This window comes from Ctenocephalides felis, unplaced genomic scaffold (genome assembly GCF_003426905.1).
Source record: "Ctenocephalides felis isolate EL2017-DRISC unplaced genomic scaffold, ASM342690v1 CF-g0.4_SCAFFOLD_01886, whole genome shotgun sequence".
NCBI classification, from domain to species: domain Eukaryota; kingdom Metazoa; phylum Arthropoda; class Insecta; order Siphonaptera; family Pulicidae; genus Ctenocephalides; species Ctenocephalides felis.
In genome coordinates, this window is record NW_020538040.1 from 85498317 (window position 1) to 85510818 (window position 12502).

Genomic DNA, 12502 nt, shown 5'->3' on the forward strand with positions numbered 1-12502 from the left:
TAGCAAACTAAACAGTTGTCCTATCTATATGCGATAAATATTATTATAACAATTTCTGTAATTGTAAGTAGTTTTTTATTGATGCAGCAAGTACTATTATCATTTACAAAAGAAACCTGCGCTTTACTCCTTTAGGAATTTGATGAAACTTGGTATAATGGTAGATTTTATGCTCAAACTGACCGGCGTAAAATATTAGAGGCATATGAAAATCAGAAAAAAAAAACATATTGCTATCTATATTTCCAAGGAAAACTGGCGTCACTACAGCTTGACAACAGTCTGCTCAAAGCGGGATCGAATCCGGGATCTCTGGTTCAAATTCTGTCGTCCTAACCATTTACTTAAAATTGAGCCCGAATTTAGGAATAAGAACAGAAAGTTAATGCAAGCAATATAATTTATAAATTATAAGAGTAAAGCAGTTTTATCCTACTAATTGACCGATGCTACCACAAATAATAATTCAAATTATCACTGAACAAGAATGAATTTCGTTAAACAAAATAGTTAATATATTTCTAGTTTCGGCCAAAAATGAATATTTTCGTCAGCTATCCGTCTAACCCTCAACTCGTAACAAGCTGTTTCCAGTGAAGACAAGTAAACATTGTAAAAGATCTTTATCTAAACTTAAGTTTTCAATTGCTTTCACGTTCGCGCAAAACAGACGAGACGGCACGATTCAAGTGGACGATATGCCACACGCAGAATGATTTTTAAAATCACATTTTGTCAAGTCAGGTTTAAAAGAATTAAAAGATATTGGCTGTAAGTACCAAGGTCTGGCTGACTCTTGAAAAAATAAAGTATTGGTAATCTCCTTAAAACATTAAAAAATTTACTTACATTATCCTTTTTTGTAGCAATAATCCAGTGACTGCACTTGGTGTGTAAGCTCGACGACCACAAGTGGCCAATAGGAAAATCAACTTTAGATCAGTGGCGGCAGCACTGATCTTTCCTGGAAGACAAATATTTATAATAATTAATATTTTATACAGCATAAAATCATTTCATTTTACTGATATAAATAAGATAAACAACTTAAATTGCTAATAATATTAATTCAGTTACAAACTAAACATTTGATACTATAATCAATATAATACATAATAAAGGTATCAATAATATGAGCTCCATTATGTTTCGATATTATTAGTGGTAAAAAAATTAATGAATAAAAAATATACTATATATAGTAAAGGGTCCGCCATATAACTTTTTTTTTATTGGTAGCAATTTAGAATTTTTGACAGCCATTAAAAAGTTAGACAGCCATTTCGATGAAATTATTTTTGATTATTAACCAGAAGGATTGCACTTTCAAATAGAATAGATTTAAATTGAGAAAATATTCAGTAGTTTATATATAGCATTTTCAAAAAAAAAAAGTTATCTGACGGACTCTTTATATGGTATAATACATTTAACTACTACAAATCCATATAAATGACTAAATATTTGCAACTTTTAACTGTTGAGACCATTCATATAAATTTCTATAATATTCACAAGAAAATCTTTTTATTACTGCTGACAATTTTCTATTTATCCGTGTACGCTACTGCATCTGATGTCAGTTAATTGCAATTTTAAATATGTACGTTCTTAAATATGTTGATGTTTATGAAAACTTTAATGCATTTTGAAGTGTGTTTTTTCATAATTCCCTTTTCAAAAGTCAGGACAAGTGCATAGTTATATTTGGCCGTTACGCATAAAATAAGAGTATTTCAATATATCTTTTTTGAATTTGAACTTAACATAATTTCCGTGCCTCATACACTCAACAGTTTTTTATCTGAATAATTAAATTGGTATATTGCAATATATTCACAAACGTTATGAGAGGACACTTATAAAAAATATTAGTTTTCGTAGTAAGTGTTCACATGATAGAATAACTGAAATTATTTAGAAAGTAAAAATGAAATATTAAAGTTTTTCCGTTGAACATTCATATTTTAAATTATTTTATTCTATTAAAAAATAACTGCTTTAAGTAAACAATAATATTGCAAGATAAATAATAAACTCCAATTGTTATGCTGATTGATATATTTAATAAAAGTAAGAAGTGTAAGTCGAAGGTAGAATTAATTATTTTTTGTAAAAGGTTATATTTTGTTTATTAATAACTATTATTTGTAAAAGGTTATAATCCTAAAGTCGATACTTTCATTCCGTGGCACTATGCTAAATCAATTTAAAATAATTTAATAAGCAATATTGTTTTGTGCAAAATAACTAATTGAAAGAGTTGATACCATAGTAGAAGTATAGAAAAAAAATGTCTTATATGTGGGCGTATAAATATGGATATGTGTGTGTATTATTATCATTAAGCGTAGCCAAATTAAAATAACCACCACATTTTTAGAAATTGAAATTATCATTATCCTACCGATTTACGATTATAGAGGATACTGGGTACGGTTGTTCCAGAGTACGGTAGAAAGTCTAAAAAAAAGATGAAGTATGTTTGTGCAAACAAGTTTACATTATTGCACCAAGTCAGCGCCATACGATAACATATTGCTTTTCTATTGAAGAGTCAAAAATAAGTGTTCGATTTTCATAATAACCGTTACTTGTGTACAGATAGATCAGTTTGTTTGTTATTTTGCTGTAAAATGAACAATAGTAGTTAATTGCTAGCAATTAGTTTTTACGTAAATAAATTAAATCAGCCATAACGATGATTTATTTTTAAAAGTGTGCGTTGGGTACGGTTGTGACAAATTTTGTGGGTACGGACAGTTGCAACATGTATTTCTTATCGTTTGTGGGTAAGTATTAAATAGATGAACAAAAATTTAACTTACGTTAGATGATTGTAAGACAAAATATGAAAGAGAAAGGAAAAGAAAAATTCAATACAAGAAAAAAGAAGATTTAACAAAAATTTCTTGTTAATTTTGTTTAAGGTAAACACATTGCAGAATAAAATTAAATAAAAAAAACTTTGTTTAAAAAAATATTTTTTGTTACATATTGTTATATTTTATATGACTATGTTGTGCTGTGTTACATATTACTGTTCTTGACGACAACAAAAGTCGTTATAAACTATTTTGGTGTTTATAACTATTGTTTTTCAACTTATGTTTATGCCTGTCACAACCACCATGAGGGATGATAGAAAAAAAGTTATGCAACCGTGCCCAGTCTTCCCTACTACATAGCTGAAATCAATTCAATGCGTGCAATATATATCAATAAATAACCAAATGTTTCATTTAACTCCGTTATCGATACATTTTCGTGGCCTGAACATGGCCAAACCGCACATGCTGCATAAACAAAATATCCAAAATGGAATTCTTGACGCACGCACGTGCATATATCATATTACGACAAGAAACCACCCATCCATCCGTCGGCGGACACGAGGTCGTACGTGATTTCGCAAAACGAAATGTAATCCTATGATGAATTTATCTCGGGTGGTCCGGTCACCCAAGATCGGTAGTCAATAGGTTCTAAATGGCCTCGATTCGAGAAAGCATTGAAAGATTTCGGATATATGGTACGTGCGAACTGTTTAATGTTATAATCTGTAAAGTAACAAAACAAGAGGCTCGTGTTCGGGTCGGCGACTACGTGTCCTGCGAAATAACCGTCAACGCGACAGGGAAGCTAGGCGCCATCTCCGACGGGAGCCCAGGCTAAAAACTAAAAGCTTAGCATTGGGACTGACGCCACATCGCCAATAACACGAACCGGTCGTCTGTGCGAACAAAAAACTTTAGCCAACTTTTGTTTAATGCCTTTTCATTTTTTAAATGAAAAGAATAGAATAACAATAGGTTCATTACATTTTTCCTTAACGCCACATTACACTTTACGAGTAAACCACCGATCATTAACTTTAAATCCGGCATTTAATTCTTTTTGAACTAACAAAGCTTACCTGTTGCATTTAAATGTCAAAAGCTTCACCCTTCGTAGGCACATCTAATTATCTTACACCTGTTCGTAAAAATATAAGCTCGACCAAATCTAATTTATTGTTAAGTTTGCATTTTAAAGTCGCAAAAATATACCAAGGATTTTGATAAACAATTTGTTAATATTTTATAAATATTGCTCATATAAATTTAATCACTATATAAATCTAAAATTGATCAATGATCATATAACAATTGTTATATAATGATAATATAATGAAAAAAAAGATAAAATTTTGAAAAATATATATGCATAATACTTATTGTGTATTGGCTGTAACATTTCATGTAGATGCCAATTTAGCGAATGAAAAAAATTATTTTAAAATTCTATATTTATATTGAAGCAAATCAAATGAAAATCAAGATATCACCAGTCTCATGTCTTCATAGAAAAACATTTATTTCTATGATTACAAGAAAAACTTAAAATTAATATATCTAAATTACTTTTTTTATAAAAAAGTATCAGTTTTTTTTTGTATATTTTGTAAATGTGGTATACATGAGATATTAATACTCTCATAATTAACTTCCAGCAGGGTAAGTTATAGTTATCGCAAAAGCTCGAAAATGAAAATTTGCATATATCTTTGCGTTTTAGAGGTTTCTGAACATTTTAGCATACTTTAGAAAAAATAGATATATTTGTGTGTATGTATGATGTATCAATGTGTGTGTATCTATATGTTGATACAATTTTTTGTCGACGTTTTCGGATCAACCGATTTGATTGTATCAAACAGCAATCGATTCCTATTGATAGGGGGTCGTGCTAATTAGTTTTTGGCAAAATCAGGTCTAGCCGTTTTGTAGATTCGGAGTAAAAACCTTTCAGTTACTTTGAAAAAAAGTTCAATTTTTTCGAAATATTAAAAAAAAATCAAAATATAAAAAAAACTGCTTTTTCAAACAGTTTTATTTTTAAATTTCAAAAATCTCGCAAATCTTATTGCTTCAAAGTTTTCAATAAGTTTTAAAGCTTTTTTAATTTTTTTTAATTTTTAAAGTTTTCGGTACGGTTCTAGTAATTTGCCTCAAGGCGCAATGTCTTTTTCATGTCAATTTTCGATATGTCTTTTGGTATTTTACGATTTTAATAAAATTTTGCATTTGCGTAGTTTCTAGTATTAATGGATATACCAAACTATTAGAGACTTACGACAAGTGGTTTAATTATAAAAAAATATTAATCGTGTGTGTGCCACGTACTAACTTTTCAGTCACTATGGATCTTTTTTCCAAATTTAATAACCTGCATAGTTTCTCACATTATAAAGCCCAATAGCAACTCGGCATACTAACAAATAACTCTTAAATTAATGTATTGGTTTGTTATTGATCAGGTCTATTATTCACACATATCGGGAAGTTCTAATTATTTGTCTAGTCTTCTTTTAAAATAGTATTTTACTGTTTAGATATGTTTTTAGTTTCCTAGTTTCCTTTTAAAATAGTATTTATATTCTACGAAAATTATATAGAATTCGAATTTAAATTCCCTACATAAAACGAATGACAGTATCATAATTTCGATGAATTATCAAAGTAGCCTTAAGTAAGCAAAAAATTATTATACGTATCACTTTATGATAAAAGTATAAAAGTATAATATAAATCCATTAATAAAGTATATAATACAAATCAAACAGAACAATTATGGAACCAAGAGAAAACTGGGACAACTTGCCCGCGGAGAAGCCCAAGAAACAATTTTGAAAGAGAATAGAGATCACTTCAGACAGCGGAAAAGTGATGGTAAGTCACTATGTCACAATTAATTCAAATTGGGAAAACCGTTTTGAATGCTATAAAAATATGTTTGAGGCAGCCACAAGAAAGGCAGGTTCTAGATCCAGTTCCGAAAGTAGCTCAAAATTTACTGGAAATATCGCTCATAAAGATGACTATAGAAGCAGAAAAAGGGCAGGATAATTAATTTTAAGTCTTAATTGCTTATTCATAAGCAATAATTAATTCAATTAAATAAATTTGAATTAAATTATCGATTTTTATTTAAATACTTTAGAACTGTGAGTAACTTTCATTTTTTAGTAATTTAGAAATACACTCTAAGAAAAATGTTGTAATAATTATATATAGATAAAATAAAATAAATATATCTGTACGTCAAACAACATCTTAATGCTGCTATTAACTAATAACAAGTAAAGTAAAATTAAATGTTTAAATATTAATTCTGTTTGCTAGTGCTTTTGACAAAAATAGTGATTAAAATTGAAATTTATTTTTAAGAACTTGTAAATTGGAAATTTTAAATTACTATTGATATATAAAATCCATAATGATTAATACATAGATCATAAAAATTGTTCTTTGCTATTTCAATTATAGCAAATCATAGTTCTCACTATTATTAAAAATAATACTACCATTTTTCTTTTAATTTCGCAGCTGACTAGCAAATTTGTCGAGTAATGCAATACCTGACATATAATTAGATATTTGAAGAGCAAACTCAATCGTCTTTACTCAAATCGGCTTAGGTTTTCAATCCGGATTAAAATACTGGGTTGATTTACTTATTGTGAATGTCTTAAAGGATTCGTTTGATTGGAATTAGGGTGACGGTTAATAGCATAAAGATACCAATTTCACAAATTTTTAATCATTTTTAAAGAGGATTTACACGTTGCGATTTTTATTTTGAAATTGTTCACTTTTTTTTGATATTGTAGATAATACCTTTGAAATGCTCAACATTTAAAATAAATTTTTTATTTCAAATTTTTTACATTTTAAATTGACTATTTATTGAATATATTAAATTTAAATCTTTAATTTTATTTACGAATATTAAATAAATTAAAAATTAATGTTAGAACATAAAATTAAATTTCGTTAAATCAACTTCACATTTGTCAAATTAACTAATAAACTACGATAAAAAATGACAAATTAATTCACTCAATCTTACTCGAATATTCGAACTCTTTCGTAGATGATATTTAGAACAAATAACATTATGGTATATTGTAATAAGCTTCTTATAAATTATTAAACATTTATCATGCTTGTATAATATTTAAACTCACAAAAAAATTAATATTTTTTTATTTAAAAATAAGTTATAACTTTTATTTTTTATTAGTGAAATTACAAATTATTGGTCACTATCAATTATTATCAATAGGCAAAGAAATTAATCAATTGACACGAATAAAGTATGATTTAATTTTTTGAGTTCGGTATCAGGTAACTAACAAGTGTACCTACTGAAAATATTTATATACAAAATTTTTATTGGTTTTGCAACCTGCAACCCAAGATTCCAATTTCAACAACCACATCGGACAGTCTGATATTAAGCAGTAGTGATTAAAAAAAAGTTAAATTCAATTTCTTTAATAAGACAGACATACGTTTCAAGTTTTTGACTCTTCATAAACGCGTTAATATTGTAGAGTAAGTAAAAATATAATAAATATATAAAATATTTTAAATAATGAATAAAATTATATATTGATGTATGAAAAAATTAAAAATGGGTTCGCTCGCAAAAATTGAAAAGAGGTATAATATTCGTTCTTCGAGCAGCCCTGATGTCAAGCAGTAGAAACATCGGTTTTCAGTTGAAAATATAGATAGCAATGTTTTTCCGAGTAAAAATTAATGTAATGCATTAATGAAAAACACAACTCTATTACACAAATTGTATTAATTAAATTGATCACATTGGGATAAGACAACTATTTGTATTATAGATTTAATAAGGTTACGCAGTTAGTAAGTAATTTATTAAACCGCTCATTAAACCCTAAAGTTCTGATTGTTGTTCAAATAAGTTACTCTACCATTATACCCGATTGTCCAATCAATGGATTGGCTTCCGAATTAGATATTTTTGTACTAGATACCAAAATATTTGCTGAAATAGGTGCAAATATATAAAAAAATATCAAAAATAAAATATACAATTAAATTAACATACAAAACTCTTCAATAACATAAAACATGAAAGAAAATGTAGAACCACATACATAATTTAAATTTTGTGTTTTTTATTCCATCGCACAATAATTTATACGACTACGTCTCCGGAAAATACAACTTTGCTATCTCAAGACAGTTGATAAATTGTACAACGTAACATTCGCCTTAATCATACGATATAAGTGATTTCTAATTATTATTTTTCTGCAATCAAATATTACGTTAACATGTTGCCAGCTATGTAATGTAATATACACTTGTCATCCTGTCTGACATGGATATACGTCTGCAACTTTGTAATATCTCACAATCAGAATCCATGAGATTTGAGTTGATAACCGTTTACAATATTTCTTGCCACTTCGAAATCTCGTGTTGTTTTAACACATACTATCTAATAATGGTGAAGGATTGGCTGCGCCTGAACAAACATTCTGGTGAAAGAAACATCAGAAACACGAGAATCGTGATATTCGGTGTATTATATATAATCTCCTCAAACTTTATGACAGATTTCAGGATATTCGAAAAACATTAATAAGTCAAGTGTTAGTTACCCATTTCTTGACAGTTGTCCTATCCCTGTGTGATGAATTAGTATTACAATTTCTGTAATTAGGCGAATATTTATTGATGAAGCAAAAGCAATGCCGGATCAGGGCCAATTTTATTTAGAAACATATTGCTATCTGTATTTTCGAAAACCTTTGTCACTACTTCTTAACAACAGGCTGCCCGAAGGGGGTTGAACCAGGACCTCCAGTTTAAGTCCAACCCTTCTAGGCACTTACATACGAAATATTTGGACAAATTATATACTAATACAAATGATAATTTTAATTTGTTGTCCATTTCCGTGTATGTTACTAAAAGTAGTTATATAATATTTATATATTAAAATGTATGGTGGTATAGGTAGTGTAGGCAAAATATTTCGATACCGGTTCGAGCAAATTAGCTCTAAGTTACATTAAGTATGTCATTTTCAACGATGATTTTAAATACAAAAGCAAAAAAAGTGTACAAAATATAACGATGTCTAATATAATCTTCGTTGAATTACAAAGCATTGAATTTTAATTAAAACTACTTAATTATTTATGGAAATGCTCTCCACCGGTATTTCGGTATTGTAGAATTAGTAATATCGGTAAAATAATGGTATTAGTATTTTTTTTTAAATGTGAATAAGTTTATAAAATCAACATGCTACAGATTATGTTGAAATTTACAGGTAGTAGAAATATATATTTAACACAAATGAGCAACCAAATATTCATTTTTAAAAGAAATTTAAAAAAAGTAAATGCAAATTTATTTATATGTACATTAGTTTTTGTAAGTGATTATTTTTTAAACAATATGAACTATGATTTTAAAAAAGTGCACGAGCCATCGAACCGCGGTTTAACCTCAATTTGATTTTTATGGTTTTATGGTTGAAAAGGTGAATTTGTTTTCCACTAAAATAGATTCAGTACAAATTACGGCAAGATATATGTAACTGATGTATTTTTATCTTTGATATTTATACCGTTTAGTTCATTACTTTTTGACTCCTAGGCATTTTATCAATATAGTCAATATTTTTGTAATAGAACCTTTACATTACATTAATTACATGTAATTTACATTACATTTAATTTAGTGCTAATGATTTCATAAAATTTTATATCAATTATCATTATTATTATATTTTTTAATTGCTCTGTATAAGCTATATAATAAAATAAATAAATAAATTAATTAGTTGATAAATAAGTCTGCGTCAGTTCCAATTTTATTATCATACCCAGATTGGCTTTTGATTTGGATGTGCTAAGTACCTACTACCAAAAAAAATTGGCTGATGTTTCATTATAGATGCCAATATTAATAAAATAAAAAAAAAACATTTTTAATTTCGTTTTGCGAAACGTTGTCTGAACATTCTATAATTCAGAGTATTTATCATTATTTTTTTATTTAATTTAAAAAAAAAGATTAGTATCTATTCTGCGAAAACGTTAAACTGCTAATTTAATCGGTGATAAGGCACCGATCATTTCAAAAATTAAGACTAAGTTTAATTTAAATCAATTAGTGTTTTTGGACATCATAATTGGCAAAACCTTTCCAGCATAATGAGCAAATTATTTCTTTGCAATATTTCAACACATCTTAAATAAACTCTTTATTTAAGATGTATTGAAATATGACAAAACAAAAAATTCAATACACGTATTTTTAAATAAATAAGAATCTCAAAATAAGTCACATTTAGATTGCATACTTTCCTTTTGATAATAATGATTAAGATTTTAATGTAATATATAAATTTATCAATTTAGTAAAATAGTTTACTTCAATTATTTATATTTCTAAAAATCATGAATTAAATTGTTGAAGTGCATTTGATTATATAGAACTGCTACAATTGTATAGATAAATGTAATGGCAAAATGATGTAAAACAGAAGTCAAAAATAAAAGAGAAGAGAAAAGAATTTAATTTCAATTATTCAGATATTCGTCGCATTGATACGGCTGCACGATTGTGTCAAAATATCACTTTTTTCATCTTATATATTATTATTTCGAGAACGTCGCTAATGATTGCCCATCTTTAAAGACATATACATAAATTTATTTACATAATCGGAAAGCGAAATATCATTAAATCAGACATGCAATGACTGATAACCGATTCGAATAAGAAACACATGAGAGTCCAGTAGGATAATATCGGAATCAGTTTTTCTTCATGTTACAGTTTCTTGTCACCGATTACACGACGATTGCATATTATGTCGATTTGCTTATTGGAACGTGTGAAAACGTAATTTTTTCCTGATGTGATAATATCTTTCATTCCGCCTTGAGTTGTGAAATTAACAGTTTTTATCGGTACAATCATTTCTGGAGACTTATAAATATAATATTGTAAAATATAAGAGATGGAGAATATATTTCTACAACGACCATGGATTTTAGATTGCGATTGCATTCACTGTGTAAAATATTGACAATTTCAAAAATTAGTTTACAGTCATCAGAACTACCACCAATATATACCTTATATTACCTATTTATCTAACATATACCTTGTGATTTATTACTTTTATAGCAATTATTCCCAAAATATTTTTCTGTATATTATTTTTCTGTATAATATATTTATTATAGATACTATTTATCTAATAGCATTTATCTAATTTATCCCTTGTATTATTTATTAACTTCTTGCAGGGTAAGTTATAGTAATCGCAAAAAAATCGGAAATAAATTTTTTTATATGTTTTTACGTTTCAAGGGTTTCTGAACATTTTGGCATACCTTGGAAAAAATTGATGTATGTGTGTGCGAATAAAAAACCTGTGTTTGTATGTATGTGCGGATACAAATTCTAGGTACAAGTTTATGAGTGTGCTAACTGCGAAAAATAATTACTATCTCAAAAATTGATTTATAACCAGTATTTTTGTTTCAAGTGTTTTAAAAGTATTTTGCATTATAGTTTATTATAATGCAAATATCAAGTATCAATGTAAATATTTTGAGAATTATTCTTACTTTTAATTTAAGTTTTTTTGGTGAAATAGATTATTTACAGTTAGTAATATTATAATGAGCATTAATATCAATAATCATTTTGCTCATACAAAACGTTTTATCAGTTATAAAATTAGGTTTCATTCATGAATATTTAACTGTGAAACATGATACATTAAAATTTAGAGTAATATTTAATAATATAAAATTGTTATTGTTTTATTTCTCATTTGTTTGATCATAAATATACGACTCTAGTTTGATTAAATCATAATTTATATTATTATTAATAAAAAAAATAATCATTTTGTTCATAAGGTAAAATTGGGAGATGCTGATCTTCACATTGATGACAGTAAAAGAAGATTTTCTTTTATTAGTAAACTTAAAATAGGTCGAAATATTAGGATCTTATATTCTGTTAAAAATTAAATTCACTAACTATGATAAAATATTAGGATATTCAGTGAACTTAATTCTATACTCTGACTTTGCCAGAGTATCTTATTTCTGATTAAATATAGAAGATATAAACAGATAAAAATAAATATTGTAACAAAAATATCAAAATTCGTTTAAAGTTGCCAAGATGAATTTTCCATAAATTATATTTTCTTTTCTCCAATATCATCGTAGCAAATATTGAAATGAATCATTGCTTAAAAAAAGAAAGCATTAGTTCTTAAGCAAAGTTACCTTATTATAACACAACATATATTATTTTTGCACTAACATGATTTATTGTTAATTATGTTACGTATTGATGTATATAAGCAATAAGTACTGAAGTTAATCTAAAGGATACTAATAATAATGTAAATAAATTTTGTAATAGCCATCAAACTGGTTTTTACAATATAGAACATATTACAGAGCGCTAGTAACTAAATTTGCAAGAAACCCAAGTTCGTTAGCGGTTTAATTGGTTATTTCGACAAAAGTTTGCAAGACAAAAAAACAACTGATTAACAGCCCTGTCAATACCCCTATACTCAACTCGTAAAATCTGTTCGTAAAAGCAAGAAAATAAAATTTAAATTTACTCAATCCGGATACAAAGAGTGG

At 27.3% G+C, this 12502-nt stretch overlaps 1 protein-coding gene across 2 annotated transcripts in view; it reads right to left on the reverse strand.

Annotated features, from left to right (window-relative positions):
* Nucleotides 1–12502, reverse strand: part of LOC113377013 (pickpocket protein 28) — a 226726-nt gene that overhangs the window by 165840 nt on the left and 48384 nt on the right. For both annotated transcript variants that reach the window (XM_026617174.1, XM_026617173.1), the window contains exon 3: nt 850–964. The gene's annotated coding sequence lies outside the window, so the exon portion shown is untranslated. The remainder of the gene's footprint in view (nt 1–849; nt 965–12502) is intronic.